The sequence below is a fragment of the Malania oleifera genome, chromosome 5 (genome assembly GCF_029873635.1).
Source record: "Malania oleifera isolate guangnan ecotype guangnan chromosome 5, ASM2987363v1, whole genome shotgun sequence".
In the NCBI taxonomy this organism is placed as follows: domain Eukaryota; kingdom Viridiplantae; phylum Streptophyta; class Magnoliopsida; order Santalales; family Ximeniaceae; genus Malania; species Malania oleifera.
In genome coordinates this window covers 29,215,106-29,231,885 of record NC_080421.1, presented here as the reverse complement: position 1 = coordinate 29,231,885, position 16,780 = coordinate 29,215,106, and the positions used below count along the sequence as shown (strand labels likewise).

General features: G+C 36.1%; 1 pseudogene; it reads left to right on the top strand.

The window, feature by feature from the left end:
* Window positions 1-15,431, top strand: part of LOC131156285 (cold-responsive protein kinase 1-like) — a 29,629-nt pseudogene extending 14,198 nt beyond the window's left edge.
* The last annotated feature ends 1,349 nt before the right edge of the window (window positions 15,432-16,780 follow it).

The following is a 16,780-nucleotide window of genomic DNA, read 5'->3' as shown; positions in this document are numbered from 1 at the left end:
AATATCAAAGAGGGACCCATTTTCATTAAGTACATAATAAAGGAAACAGATATACGGACCCGTGGAGGGTAGGTTCCTGTATAATTTCTCCAAAAAGGCTAATGAAAATATTTTTTCCAAGTCCCATTGATTTCAATGTGAATGATGGATCCAATAACGCACGCATACACCTTGATCCAGTGAGACTGCTCATTTCTAGGCTACAAGATGACATGATTTGTTTCCATCTAGTATCAATTAGGCTAATTGCAGCTTCTCACAATGGAATTGCGCGTTACCTATTTGTGTACAAGATACTCCTGTTCATTTAAAGCTGAGTAGTTTCTTTCATTAATATTATATTTCATTTCATTAATATTATATCAATGAAAAATCGTACTGGTTGATTCTTTTAAATTGTTGAGGTACGAGAGCAATAGCTTCTATGACCAGGCCACGCTTCCTGGCAATGAAGCAAAATGCAGTAATCGAAAGGCATCACAGACAAGTGCTTTTGAAGCTGCACTGAATTCGCTACTAATGGATCTTCAAGTTGCAACTCCAATGACCAGTGCTTTCTTCGCAGCTGCTAAGAAAAGAGTGGTTAGCGATGGCAGTGCTGTAGTGTATGGGGTGGCACAGTGTGCCGAGACAGTGAGCAAGAGCAGTTGCCAGGATTGCTTGAAAGTTGCATACGACAACATACAGATATGTCCTCCTAATGTGGATGGCAGGGCTCTTGATGCTGGCTGTTTTCTGAGGTACTCAGAAACATCCTTCTTTCCCGAGAACCAAACAATGGATCTTGCACCCATTTTAAGAAGAGGTAAGCTGGGTAACGTCTCTAACTTCCTCATTCCTGCAGTGGGTATATACGGAATTATAATGAATGTGAAATGCTGCTGGGTTTTGCTCATTGGGCATGCATGTTGTGATTCTGCAGGAGGTTCAAGCAAGAAGAAAGCCATTATTGGTGGAGCGGTCGGAGGTGTAGGCCTTATTTTGCTTATTATTGCTTTGTGTGCAAGACGTCAACTGTCCAAAGAGCCAAAGACTGCTGCTAGAGGTAAAGCAAGGAGCACCCCCGCGCGTGGTTTTTAAGTCTCAATACACTACAGGAGTTTCAAATTTGATGACTGTTGAATGCTCTTCTTAGTTATCTGGATATTAGATTAGGTGTTCTGAGCATCAAACTTCCCCAAGGTTTCTGCCTGTATATATTTTCCTCCAAACTAAGATTGTGTTTGGTAGCATAGATTCCGAGTATTGAAAAATTTGAATTTATATGGAACTCAATATAATTTTGTATTGTGTTCTGTTCAAGTTCACATAAATCTAAGAATTCCAAGCTCCCAAACAAGTGAACACGACATCAAATCTGTATGTACGTGCTCCACATTTGGCCACATTGATCAAACTCCTGACAAACTTTTTTTTTTCTTTCTTTGAATCCACCAATTTATTGTGGGTTTGGATTGGGTTAACCTCTTTATAATTCATGCTTTCTTCTCAATGTGTTATATTTCTTTATCATATGTTCCCCCATTTCTGTTGCCTAGCCTTATTTATTACCTTTCATTAATTTCTGCTGCTTTTAAGAATTGAGAATATTACATAACACTTCCATTTCAATTCTTAAGAAAAATATTACGAAACTGATGTGCTCTCTTTCTAACAGGCGATATATTAGGTGCAACTGAGTTGAGAGGCCCAGTGAGTTACAGTTATAAAGACTTGAAATCTGCAACCAGAAATTTCAGTGAAGAAAACAAACTAGGAGAAGGAGGTTTCGGTGGTGTATACAAGGTGACATTATTATTTTTATTATTGCGCTGTTGAACAGCGCATTCTTAAAAAATGGGATCTTATTATTATTATTATTATTATACCTGTTGTTGTTGTTGGTGTGCGTCCAGTCTCACATCGCCTCTGTGGATAGTCCCAACCTAGTATAAGATCATCTTAACTCTCTCTGTCCTTAATACTTAGGTTTTGATAATGAGCTTTCTAACTTGGTATAAGAGTCGGAACTTGGGTTGCTTTGTTGAATTATGGCTCATTCTAGAAGCCTACCATTGCCATTGAAGTCTTCAATGGTGGGCTATTTTTTCAAAGGTAGATGATTAGTGGTTGTAATAGTGGTATTTCTTAACCTATATAAACCCATCACCTCCATTTATAATCTCATCCCCAAATTTGCCTACTTCTCTCTTAGGCACATTCTCTGTTCTCTCTCTCATTTTGTAATATTTCTACAATAGAAAAATATTGATTGATAGTGTCCGAGGACGTAGGCACAATTAGCCAAACCTCTTTAAATTCTAGTGTTCTTCCTTTCATCTATTCAGTAGTTAACTTTTATCGGGTATAGTTGTAGTAATATATTGTGTTAATTACATGTCTAAGGAAAATTCTTTCTAGGAAAGAGGGATTTAAGCGGTCCGTTGTGACCCCCCACTTCCCTGGGAATTTACCTGGTGTAATTTTGCACAATTATTCACTCTCTATTTACCTATACAATAGTAAACTGTAGTAAAGTTAGGTGAAACAATCTCAAGTTTCACAACAATTGGTATCAGAGCCAAAGTTATTCTTAGTATGCTCTGTGGTTGCAGCTTAGTCTGATCTTCCATATCAGAAAAGTTTTCCTTGGGCTATTGGCATTTCGCATCGGCAGCTATTGAATAGCATTTATGGCATAAACGGCAGATAGTGCAAAAGCATCCACGTCAAACTCGTCTATTTTGGCAAGAACTACTGTGACAAGTGCCAGATTTGCAGTGGAGATTTTTAACGGCACCGGTCATTTTGGTATGTGGCAAAGTGAGGTTCTAAATGCTCTCTTTCAGCAAGGTCTAGACATTGCCATTGAAGAAGAGAAACCAGAAGATATTGAGAAGAAAGAATGGAGGACCATCAATCGGTTAGCATGTGGTACAATTCGATCGTGTCTTTCAAGAGAGCAGAAGTATGCATTCTGTAAGGAAACTTCTGCAAACAAGTTGTGGAAGGCACTGGAGGAAAATTTTTTGAAGAAAAGCTCTCAGAACAAACTCCATATGAAGAAGAGACTATTTCGCTTCACTTATGTCTCGGGTACCACTATGAATGATCATATCACCAACTTTAATAGGTTGGTTACTAATCTAGTTAATCTAGATGAGACTTTTAAAGATGAAAACCTGGCTTTGATGTTGTTGGGATCCCTTCCCGAGGAGTTTGAGTTTCTTGAAACTACTCTGCTCCATGAAAAGGATAAAGTGTCTCTTGGCGAGGTTTGTGCTGCTTTGTACAGTTATGAATTGAGGAAGAAGGACAAGCTTGAAAGCACAAGTGGAGCCAACGAGGCTCTAGTAGTTCGAGGCCGTTCACAAAGCCATAATAGTAGAAAGAAAGAGAGATCCAAGTCAAGGTCCATACCAAACAAAGATGAATGTGCCTTTTGTCGGGAAAAGGGGCACTGGAAGAAAGACTGTCCGAAGCTAAAGAATAAAGGCAAACCTGATAAAGGAAAGGCCATCTCAAATGTGGCCGAGTACGAAGATGGAAGCTCAGATCTTTCGCTTGCTGCTACGCCATCAACTAGTTCTTCAAGTATATGGCTACTAGATTCTGGGTGCAGCCATCATATGTGTCCCAATCGGGATTGGTTCTTTGATTTTAAAGAACTAGAAGGTGGAGTCGTTTACACAGCAAATGATGTCCCTCTTATCACACATAGGATTGGTTCAGTCCGCTTGAGAAATCAAGATGGATCAATCAAAATATTGACGGACGTTAGATATATACCAAGTTTGATGAAAAATCTTATTTCTGTGGGAACCCTAGAATCAAAGGGATTCAAAGTAACAGCAGAAAACGAAGTCATGAAGATCATCTCTGGTGCACTCATGGTAATCAAGGGAATTCAAAAGAACAATAACTTGTATCACTATCAAGGTCGTACAGTTATTGGGATGGTGCCAACAGTTTCTTCTGATGATAAAGAAATAGAAGCAACTAGGTTATATCATATACGCTTGGGGCATGCAGGTGAAAAATCCTTGGGACTTCTTACAAATCAAGGATTATTAAAGGGAGCAAAGACCTACAAGCTAGATTTCTGTGAACATTGCATCAAAGGGAAGCAAACAAGAGTGAAATTTGGTACTGCAATCCATTATACCAAGGGTATTTTGGATTATGTTCACTCTGATGTGTGGGGACCTTCCAAGACAACTTCACTAGGAGGAAAACACTACTATGTGACCTTTGTTGACGTTTTTTCTCGAAGAGTATAAGTGTATACTATGAAAACTAAGGATGAAGTGTTAGGAGTCTTCCACAAATGGAAAAATATGGTGGAAACTTAAACAAGCAGAAGGATCAAGTGCCTCCGTACAGATAATGGTGGAGAATATAGAAGTGATCCATTTCTTAAAATATGTGAAGAAGAAGGTATTATACGACACTTCACAGTGAGAAGTACACCCCAACAGAATGGAGTGGCAGAACGTATGAATCGAACATTGTTGGAGAAGGTTCGGTGTATGTTGTCCAATGCTGGGTTGGGTAGAGAATTTTTGGCTGAGGCTGTAACATATGTCTGCCACCTCATCAACTACCCACCATCTATTGCTATTTGTGGTAAAACACCATTGGAGAAATGGTTTGGAAAGCCTGCTACAGACTATGATTCCTTACATGTATTCGGTTCCACTGCCTACTATCATGTCAAGGAATCAAAGCTGGATCCGAGGGCTAAGAAAGCAATTTTTATGGGAATCACCTCTGGAGTAAAGGGATATCGTCTTTGGTGTCCAGAGACAAAGAAGATAATCTTTTGCAGAGATGTTACCTTTAATGAATCTACTTTTTTAAGAAAGGTGACAACAGAAAGTGTTGAGCAAAAAGATGGTGCTCCAAAAAAGGTGAAGTTTGATAGAAGAATTGTTTACCCAGAAAATGAAGACTCTCCTATGGTAGAAGAAGAGTCACCTATAGAAGAGGTTTCAACCCAAGAACCTCCACAGCAACATGAATCTATTGCATTGAGTAAGCCAAAGAGAAAAATTAGAAAGCCTGCTCACTTTGTTGACATGGTGGCTTACGCATCTCCAATTGCAAACGATGATACTCCTATTACTTACAATGACGCAATCCAAAGTTCGAAAGAAGAAAAGTGGAGGGAAGCCATGAATGAAGAAATGCAGTCCCTTCATAAGAATCGAACATGGAAGCTTGTTAGTCTTCCGAAGGGAAAGAAGGCAATTGGGTGTAAATGGGTATATACAAAGAAAGATGGATTTCCTGACAAGAATAGTGTTCGCTACAAAGCAAGGTTAGTGGCTAAAGGCTATGCACAAATGGAGGGAATTGATTATAATGAGGTATTTTCTCCAATTGTAAAATATTCCTCCATTAGAATCTTGTTGGCTTTAGTAGCAAAATTGGATATGGAACTAGTTCAATTAGATGTAAAAACTGCATTTTTACATGGAAACTTGGAAGAGGAAATCTACATGACTCAGCCAGGAGGTTTCAAAGTTGCTGGAAAAGAAAATATGGTGTGCAAACTTGAAAAATCGTTGTATGGATTAAAGCAATCCCCAAGGCAGTGGTACAAACGATTTGACAAGTTTATGATGGGGCAAAAGTACGGAAAAAGCAAATATAATCACTGTGTGTATTTTTGCAAGTTACAAGATAGATCTTTCATACATCTTCTTCTTTATGTTGATGATATATTAATAGCCTCCAAAAGTCAGACAGAAATTGACAAACTGAAGGCTCAGTTGAATAGGGAGTTTGAGATGAAGGATCTAGGTGAAGCAAAGAAAATTCTCGGTATGGAGATAAGTAGAGATAAGAAATTGGGGAGGCTTTGTTTGACTCAAAAACAATATTTGAGGAAAGTACTTAAGCATTTTTGTATGGATGAGAAGTCAAAACTTGTTAGTACTTCGCTTGCTCCTCATTTCAAGCTGAATGCATTTATGTCTCCAAAAACTAAAACAGAACGAGAATACATGTCAAAAGTACCATATTCAAGTGTTGTTGGTAGCTTGATGTATGCCATGGTGTGTACAAGGCCCGATATTTCATAAGTTGTTGGAGTTGTGAGCAAGTATATGCATGATCCTAGAAAGGAACATTGGCAAGCTGTGAAATGGATTCCACGATACATTTTGTATACGGTAGATGTTGGACTGATATTTGAGCAGAATAAGCAAGATGATCATAGTATTGTTGGATACTGTGATTCCGACTACGCTGGTGATTTGGATAAGCGTCGGTCAACTACTGGCTATGTTTTTATTCTTGCAAAAGCGCCAGTTAGTTGGAGGTCTACTTTACAGTCAACAGTTGCTTTGTCCATTACAGAGGCAGAGTATATGGTCATCACAGAGGCTGTGAAGGAGGCAATTTGGCTTCAAGGATTGATAAAAGATTTGAGAATTGAACAAAAGCACATCAAAGTGCATTGTGATAGCCAAAGTGTTATCCATCTAGCAAAAAACCAAGTCTATCATTCAAGGACAAAACACATCGACGTTCGATATCACTTTGTTCGAGAAATTCTGGAAGAAGGTGAAGTCTTCAATGGTGGGCTATTTTTTCAAAGGTAGGTGATTAGTGGTTGTAATAGTGGTATTTCCTAACCTATATAAACTCATCACCTCCATTTATAATCTCATCCCCAAATTTGTCTACTTCTCTCTTAGGCACATTCTCTCTTCTCTCTCTCATTTTGTAATATTTCTACAATAAAGAAATATTGATTGATAGTGTCCGAGGACGTAGGCACAATTAGCCAAACCTCGTTAAATTCTGGTGTTCTTCCTTTCATCTATTCAGTAGTTAACTTTTATCGGGTATAGTTGTAGTAATATATTGTGTTAATTACATGTCTAAGAAAAATTCTGTTTAGAAAAGAGGGATTTAAGCGGTCCGTTATGACCCCCCACTTCCCTAAGAATTTACCTGGTGTAATTTTGCACAATTATTCACTCTCTATTTACCTGTACAATAGTAAACTGTGGTAAAGTTAGGTGGAACAATCTCAAGTTTCATAACATGCTTGGCTCTTCCATGGGTTGGACTCAATCTCGCCTCAATTCTCTTGCCATGGGCTCGAGGAGGAATGTTGGTGTGCATCCAGTCTCATATCGTTTCTGTAGGCAGTCTCAACTTAGTATAAGAACTCTTAACTTTCTTTACTTAATAGTTAGAATAGTTAGGTTTTGAGGATGAACTCTTTAATTATTATTATTATTATTATTATTATTATTATACTGTTGAACAGGGTATCCTTAAAAATGGAAAGATAGTTGCCGTGAAAAAGTTGACCATAGGCCAATCCAGCAAGGCAAAGTCAGATTTTGAGAAAGAAGTAAAGCTTATAAGCAATGTTCATCATCGTAATCTCATCCGACTTCTTGGGTGCTGTAGCAAAGGACCTGAACTACTACTTGTTTATGAATACATGGCAAATAGCAGCCTGGATAAATTTTTATTTGGTAAGTAAAACTATCAAATTCGCAAAGCGAATATCTTATGATATTAGAAGTAGCTGTTAGGAGAGATGGCCTGACAAAGAAATGCTGAGTTATTCGTGCTTCATAATCTTTCATTTATAGAAACAAGTTCAACTCTCCTTTTGCTTTCTTTTTATAGTTAAAATTCTAGGGGAAATTATAGCCCGCGCCGGTACGTGGCCCTATGCCGGTCTATTGGATGCATGACGCGTGGCTCATACTGGAAAAATAATCACGTGAAGTTAACGTCGTTAATCTAAAACACCGGCGCCCTCGAGTGCACAGCGATGCCGTCCGAATATTCCTGTGATTCCCAATCTCCACAGCCCAGTCGCCGGCGGTTCCGTCTTCGTCTTGGCGGCCTTGACGAACCCAGCGATGTCGGCCCCGCGTTCCAGCTCCGACCGGGACAAAATTTTGAAAGATTTCAATTTTCAATAGCAGTTTCATTTTTAAGAATAAAATTTTCAAAGAAAAATAAAATTTCGGCCAGCGGTCGGAATCTCCAACGCAGAAGAAAATATCTGGCAGCCACCAAATTTGCTTTCCGTTGCTTACATTCCATGTGCTCTGTTTTGAGCTTCATTTTCAGAAAATCTCAGGCAACCAAATAATTTTCAACGCAGAAGAAAACCTCTGGCAACCACCAAATTCAATGGATAGTAGGCAACATAATTGAACATACATCGAGCTAAACATTTCAACAAACAGGTGGTAGGCAACATAAATTAAGACTTTCAATGGCTTTTTTTTTTTCTTATGATTTCATACTCAAAATGGGGGATGAAACTTGAAACGAAAGTGGAAAAGATGAGGACAAATCTCTACCTTGCACCGGCCGGAGGCGCATCCCCGGCAGCCGTTGACGGCGTTTGCAGGGTTCGGTTTTCCTCATCCTCCGCTGCCAGTGGATGCCGGTAAGTTCAGTGGATCTTCTCTTAAACTGCATTTTGGAAGTTTAAACTTCGCATCTTTAATTTATGTGAATTCAATTTAGTTTAACCAAAAATTACATCAAGCTTCTTTCCCACAAAATGAAATTGAAACCTAAAATTGCTCCCGATGAAGCTTCAAAATATTTGCCTGTGAATCCATAAGTTTAATGCGTTGGAGATAATGTGGTTGCCGGAGATTTTCTGAAAATGAAGCTCAAAACAGAGCACATGGAATGTAAGCAACGGCGGGGCTGGCTTTGATTAAGGCCATGAGGTGCTTGCCTAGGCCTCAAATATTTTGGGGTCCTAATTTTTTTTTTAAATATAATAATATTAATATTATTTATAAAATTTATGTGTTTGATGGATAGAATGTCCATGCATATAGCTAACATTATTTGATATATCTAAAAAAATTAATTTTAAATAAAAATAAAATTAAAAAAATATATTAAGAATGCCTAATTAAATCATCCACCTAGAGCTCATGTTGTGAAGAGTCATGTTGCTGCAACAGAAAACAAATTTGGTGGCTGCCAGAGATTTTCTTCTGCATTGGAGATTTTGATGGCTGGTGGAAATTTTATTTTGCTTCGTCAAGGCCGCCAAGAAGAAGATGGAGCCGCCAACGACTGGGCTGTGGAGATTGGGAATGACAAGAATATTCCGACAGCATTGCCGTGCACTCGTCCGCGCCGGGGTTTTAGATTAACGACGTTAACGTGATTATTTTTCCAAGCATGAGCCAAGCGTCATGCATCCAGTAGACTGGCATAGGGCCACGTTGGAGGGACCGGTGCCGGCTATAATTCCACAAATTCTAGAGCTCAAAATATCATTCATTTTGGTATATAAGGGATTTGGTTGTATGAGATTATCAAAGTTGTAGCTGTTTTAGTTGTAAGTCCTTGTAAGGATAGACTATAATATTATAAATCCTTATATTTATATAATGACTTACAACTATAGATGACAACTTGATGAGGGTCTCGATATAAGAAACATGCAATCTTGCCTTGGTTTCAATTATCCCACTCTTCGATTTATCTTTCTTGAAAGACTTTCATTTGTTTCTACCATATGAACTGCTCTCCTTAGGCATACAAAAAGTTTCTCCATTACAACTGTTCAAATGTTGTGGAAAAGAATGGTTTAATTAACTTGGTTGAAAGCACACAATGATTATTTTTTTACCCCCAAAGGACAAGGAGACAAAAAAATCATGCAATTTTCATTTATGAAATATTGTATTCTTCAAATAGGGATAGTTATTGGATAAAATCAAATGGTGTAGCCTAATTGTTGCATTAAGCTATGAATCAACGTGAGAAAGTCCTTGGTTTGAACCCATTTGGTGTCATTAGCTCTTCAAAGCCACCTTAGAGCTTCAATAGATGGGTAGCTTTCTTACTATCGGTTGTAGCTTTGGTGCAATGGTAGGCACTCGAATCGAAATGCCAAATTTCAAATACATTCCTTCTGCAAGAGAGAGAGAGAGAGAGAGAGAGAGAGAGAGAGAGAGAGAGAGAGAGAGAGAGAGAGAGAGAGAGAACTTTCCTTGATATTTAATATCCTAAAGTTGAAACAAATAATTTTTCTATGTGAAATTGATGAATAGTATTGCAAAATCTTAACTTTTAGGTGAAATTTATACTTAAAATTGATATATTAGGAAGTTTCTTCCAATGCACTGTTGTCAGCAATGGAGCTATACAATAACAACAACGACAAGTCTTAAGTCTCACTATGTGATGTAGGTTATATGAATCATTTTCTGCTAATTGATATCATCAAGGGCATTTTCCTCAACTAAAGAGATGTTAAATCTTTCCTCTCTATGTCATCCCAAGCTATTTTTGGTCTATCTATATCTTTTCTAGTACCATTAATAACAATTGCTCTTCCTTAGATGTACTACTTGGTTAGAAGTTTCAATGCACTAACCATCTAAGTTGCATCTGCCTTTTCTTATCTTCTATCAATGTGATGCCTAACTTATTATGAATATGTTCATTCCTTATTTATCCTTTAAAATTTTTTTTACCTCTAATCCACCTTAGCATTCGCATTTCGATAACTTTTACTTTTTAAATATGTTATTCCTTGGTTGCCCAATTTGTATTCTGATTCATATAACATAGTTAGTCTTATAGCCATTTTATAGAACTTTCCTTTTAATTTTAATGGTATTCTTCAATCACACAAAACACTAGAAGCACTCCTCCATTTTACCTATCTTTGTTTAAATTTATGCACTACATCCTCTTCAATTTCTACTTTCACTTGTCTAACAGATCCAAGATATCAAAATCTACTAGTACTGTTGATTTCTTGATTATCAAGTTTAATATTATCTTTAATATTCCTCATTACATGGTTGAAATTACATTTCATATGTTCTATTCATTTCAACTTATGCTAAAACTTCTATACTCTAAAGCTATTCTCCAAAATTCTAACTTAAATCCTACCTTAGTCCTGCTTTATTCAATCCAATATTATATGTAAATAATATACACAATGGGGGGTTTCGTTCTGGATATTCCTAGTGAGTTCATCGATCACTAAAGCAAACAAATAGGGGCTCAAAGTCGAACCTTGATGTGCACCTATTATGATTGAAAATTCTATAGATTCTCCTCCTGCAATCCCAGCACTAGTTGTTACCATATGATCATATATATCCTTAATGACATTAGTATATATGCTGCATACTCCTTTATTTTCTAAAACCCACTATAGAACTTCCTTAGGTAATCCATCATATACCTTCTCTACGTCAATAAAAATGATTTGCAAATCCCTTTTCTTTTCTCTTAACTTTTCTGTTAACCTTCTTAGAAAATAAACAGCTTTTGTTGTCAATCTCTTAAGCATAAAACCAAATTGATTTTATGAGACCCTTATTTCAATTTTTATTCTTTCTTCAATTATCCTTTCTCATGGTTTCATCGTATGACTTATTAGTTTCATTCTGCGATAATTATTACAATTTTGGATATCACTCATGTTTCTGTATATAAACATTTTCTTGGTTTTCTTAATAGTGTTGAATTAGTCAATATATACTTTATTTCTTAGACATTTTCATACTTCAATTAGGATGTTATCTGGTATTATAAATTTCTCACTTTTTAGTATTTTCTTCATTTTTCACTTCTAGGTTTAAGATTTTAATTTGGTTTTCGTTAAACAACTTACTAAAGTATCTTTGGCACCTCTCTTTTATGTCATCGATCTTCTTTTGCCAAAAGATTATCATTCTGATGCTTTATACATTTTACATTACATAAATCTTTACACCTTCTTTCTCTAATTCTAACTAGTTTATGTATTACTCTTTCCCCTTCTTTTGTATCTCGTCAAGCATATAAATTATCATAAGCTTTAAGTTTAGCTTCACTAATGACCTTTTGCATCTTTTCTCGTTTCTTTATACTTTTTCAAAGTTTTCTATATTTCTACAAGTTCGCATTTTTTATATCAAATTGTACTTTTATCTTTATGGCTTTTTGGACATTTTGATCTCACCACCAACTTTCTTTACTACACTAAAATCTTCTTTTGTATTCACCTACAACTTCTTTAGCTATCCTTTTACAAAGTGTTCACATCTACATTATCCCCTATTGTCCAATCATCCTATTTGAACATTTTATCTTTAACTTTTACCATATTTTCTCTCTTCAAACTTCACTACCTAATCCTCTTGTGTTGATTTATGTTGTTATTTCTCTTCTAGTTTTTGGTATAAATTTTTAATACTAAAATTCTATGTTTTGTAGTCTAGCTTTCATATGGGATAACTTTACAATCCTTATAAGATAAATAATCTCCATTCATAGTTAAGAAAAATCTATTTGCCTTTTGTTTTGTCTACTCTTAAAGATTATTTAGTGTTCTTCTCTTTTCTTAAAGCATGTTTATTATAACAAGATCATATGATAGTGCCAAAATCTAAAATCATATCACCAAACTCATTTTTATCTCCATATCCATGGTCTCCATGTAACGTCTCATTTTTATCTCCATATTCATGAAAATAATCTCCTATGATTTTTTTTAAGACCCTGGCATCCTTCATATGATACTATCCATATCTTTCTAAAACTCTTCTAAAGTTTTCTATTAAACCTAGGGGAGCATACAATGATACATGTACACAAATGGAATTTATTGTCCCTTGACTTAAAGCTATCTTGATTTTTATGATTTTATCCAATATTCTTCTAAGCTAGATTTACTACAATATCTTTTAGGTCATTATCTACAATGATCCCCACCCTATTTTTATGCTCTTCTTTTTCCCCTGTACCAAATTTTAAATCTCAATTTTCTAATTTCTCTACCTTTCTCCCCTACCTACTCAGTCTCTTGGAGGCAAATTCAAAAATATTAAACTTGAAACTCGACTTGAATTCAATCGATTTCATAATTGTTAAACTCAAACTCAACGTAGTTACAAGTTCATAAAACTTGAGTTCAACTTGATTAAGCTGGACTTGATTATAAATTAATGTTATATACATATATAGATATATATAATATGCATATATTATTAAATATTTTTACAATATATATAAAACATACATAATATAAAAATAATAAAATTAAAAAGCTTGATTAGGCTCAAAACTTGACTCGAGTACTATTATTGAACCCGAACTCATTTCACTAAAAATACTTGAGTAGCTCGAATTTGAGTAAAATGGAGTCGAGTCGAGTCAAGTTAGGGGATAAGTCGAGCCTGAGTAGTTCGTGAGTAAGCTTGACTCAGTTACACTTCTAATTCTATCAACTAACTACATGCTTTTTCCCATAACTGTTCGTAGTTCCAAGTTACTAGTCTAACCTAGTTTCTTGTACTACCTTCTTGATCCTTTTCCATTTAGAATGGCCCAACCTAGATCATCCTTGTCCATTTCTTGTTACGCAGAGGTTATATAAGTGCAATGCATTGCTTGTAAGGAATCCCTTGTTGAACATTTGGTGATGATTCATATCATAGGATCTACAAGTTTTGGGCTAGGCATCAAGAGCCTAATGCAACCCTCATCATTTATTCGGTGCTTCTTATTCTTCTTCTTCTTCTTTTGTGCCATTTCTCCCATTTCAAGTGTAAATCATGTAAATTATTTAATTGAAGAAAAGCATATTTCTCGCCACATGGTCCCCTTTTTATTATTATGATTCTTATTATTGGCCTACATTTTGATCTCTTTTGTTTCATTGAGTTCTATGAAGGAATAAAAGGAAACTAGGATTGAATTTTTTTTTTCTTTTTTTTATTCTGCGTTCTGCCCAAAATTCTTTGGCACTCAACAGGTGAAAGAAGGGGTTCTCTCAGCTGGAAACAGCGATTTGACATAATCATTGGCACAGCAAGGGGCCTGGCGTATCTACATGAGGAATTCCATGTTCGTATCATACACCGAGATATAAAGTCAAGCAATATTCTTCTGGATGATGATTTCCAGGCCAAAATTGCAGATTTTGGGTTGGCAAGGCTTATGCCTGGGGATCGAAGTCATCTAAGCACCAATTTTGCAGGCACACTGTGAGTAGTTAGAATAAATGTGCGAATACGAATTGTTAGTCCACTTCTTGCAAAAGCATCACTCACACTAGATGAATTTGCATTTCATGTGTTCATATTGGTTAACAGTTTCTTGGTTGTACTTGGGAGCTCGGACTTTGGGTTTGTCATACTTCAGTCATGACACTAGATAAATTTGCATTTCATGTGTTCATATTGGTTAACAGTTTCTTGGTTGTACTTGGGAGCTCGGATTTTGGATTTGTCATATTTCAGTCATGTATAAAAAAGCTGTGACTTACTTGAATGCAATTAAAACAACAATATGATCGAACTCATTGCAGTTTTGGACTAACAATAACCAAATAATCAGAAAGTGTTGACTAACTGGGAATCTTTTTCCCTTTGACTAATTCTCATGCATTAGGGATTACACGGCGCCTGAGTATGCAATTCATGGACAGTTGTCTGAGAAGGTTGACATCTATGGTTACGGTGTTGTCATTCTCGAAATCATTAGTGGCAGAAAAAGCAACGAATCGAAGCTTGACCCTGAATCTGAATTCCTCCTTCAACGGGTAAATGCAACACGTCTTACTCTGCAGTGTGCGTGAAATCAATATCTGCATTTGCATTGTTTGTGCATTACAAGAACCTTATTTGACTCCGAATTTTATCTTCTAGTCTGATTGTGTTGCTTAGATTTATCAGTCTTGTATTTGTGTGTTGTATGAGGGATAATAGGCATGGAATTTGTACGAGAAAGACATGCATATAGAGTTGGTGGATAACAGCTTAGACCCAAATGAGTACAAAGCAGAGGATGTGAAGAGGATCATAGAGATAGCCTTGATGTGCACTCAGTCATCAGTCGCTTCCAGGCCAGCAATGTCTGAAGTAGTGGTTCTGCTAGTAAGGGTTCTGTGGATCATAAACCCCAAACTCAACCTGTTTTTGTTGATTCGCACCAAAGGGTTCAGGCAGACACGTCCACCTCTACCAAATCCTCCTCAACGTCCAACGCCACTGCATCAGTCAGTCAGTTCTCCGGCCGGTAACTAGATCAAGGATTTGTCAACTGGTGAACTACTGGTGTTCTGACCATGAATCCTGAAATCTTCTTGACAGTAATCAGGCCAGTGGGTTGCTAGTTCTTGCCAATTTGCATATGCAATTTAGTTGCAGCCCAGTTGTAGCAATATCTTTCTTACTCTGGCAGAAGAAATGCTGCACCAATTTCCTTATATATTGTGTGACATCTTTCGCTTGTTCCCTTTTTACATCCTTTATAGGAACCATCTCCGGTACTTATGAAATTGGAGAAATGTTTTCGGACTCCAAAAAATAATTCATCTCAGGTTGTTTGGGACCGTGGATTTCAGACTGTAGGTTTGAATTTTGTAAATTTTAGACAAAAAATGATAATATTGTAAGTCATTTTAATGTATTACAATTTTCTGGGAAGAAGGGTGTTCTTTGTAAGCCATCTCCTTAAGGATGAAACCCAAAGAACTAATGCAATGCTAAAAAACAAAATTTACCAATCTGCCCTCCTCTCTCACAGTAATCCCCAAGGCACTTTGATATATACTCCCAAAACATTTTCTAGTTTTAAAAAGAAAGCGAATAGAAAAAAACATGTATTCTATACTGCCAGCTGCAATTTCATGATTGAAAGAAAGTGTTTTAGCATGACGATTTACTTTTTTGAATTTTTCAATGATCTTACTCAGTGTAAGTAAAAGAAACGCAATTTTTATTGATATGTCTTCATTTTTGGTGGATGAATATTGTGATTACAAAATAAGAATTGGAAGATTACAGACAAAGAAATTAAAGCCCTCCCAAGAACAACATAAACAACCAACCAAACCAGGATCACAATCCAAACAATGATAAATAAGAAACAATTCTAAACATGCCTAGTTTAAACAAATCTAAACCCACCAAACAAAAATCGAGAGATTGAACTAATGACGAAAAGAAGTGAGGCCCAACCTATCCATCCGAAGGATACCTTTCAAAGAATGTGATAAAAGATGTTGTTTTTCGTAGATGACATTATTTTTCATTTTTCCTTCTCTAATAAGAAAATCAGCCGCACTATTGTCTTCCTTATATTGATGGATCATCATGAAATTCACTCCTTCTAACTCCGCCACGATGTCCTCCCAAAAATACCAAAGATATCACAAGGTACATCTACCTTTCCGTAACCAATCAACAACAATTCGTGAGTCACTTTCAATAATCACATTAAAATAATGAAGTCGTTTGCATAAACAAATTCCTTCTAGAACTGCTTTTAATTCTGCATTATTCTTCGTACTATCACCTTACAAGGCTTAAAATCTTATTTTGATAATAACAAATAAGAGGAACTTAACATATTTGGTTAAGTGATGATATTTCAGAATTCAAGTATGAGAATACAAGGTCAAGTGCTCACAAGGATCATTGAAAACTTATACTCCAAAGAAAGATGATCAAATGAAGCTTAAATAATATTAAGCGGCATGGATTCAAAGATGATCTAATAAATCTTGAAGATCATGAAAACATGAATATTAAAGAGAACTTGCTAAAAGCTTAAAGTATGTTAAAGCTTGAAGACAAGATGAAGTCAAAGAAAGACAAGCATGAAGACTTAAGTTCTTAGAATGTCAAAGTCTTAAGAAGTCTTTATGTAAGTACTTCAAACAATTTCAATATGAATGTATGAAGCTTTTAGGTTAATTTCTTACACCTAAATACCTTTTAAAATACTTGAAAAATATTTCTATAAGGTCAGAAGTTATTTTAAAAAGGTTAAA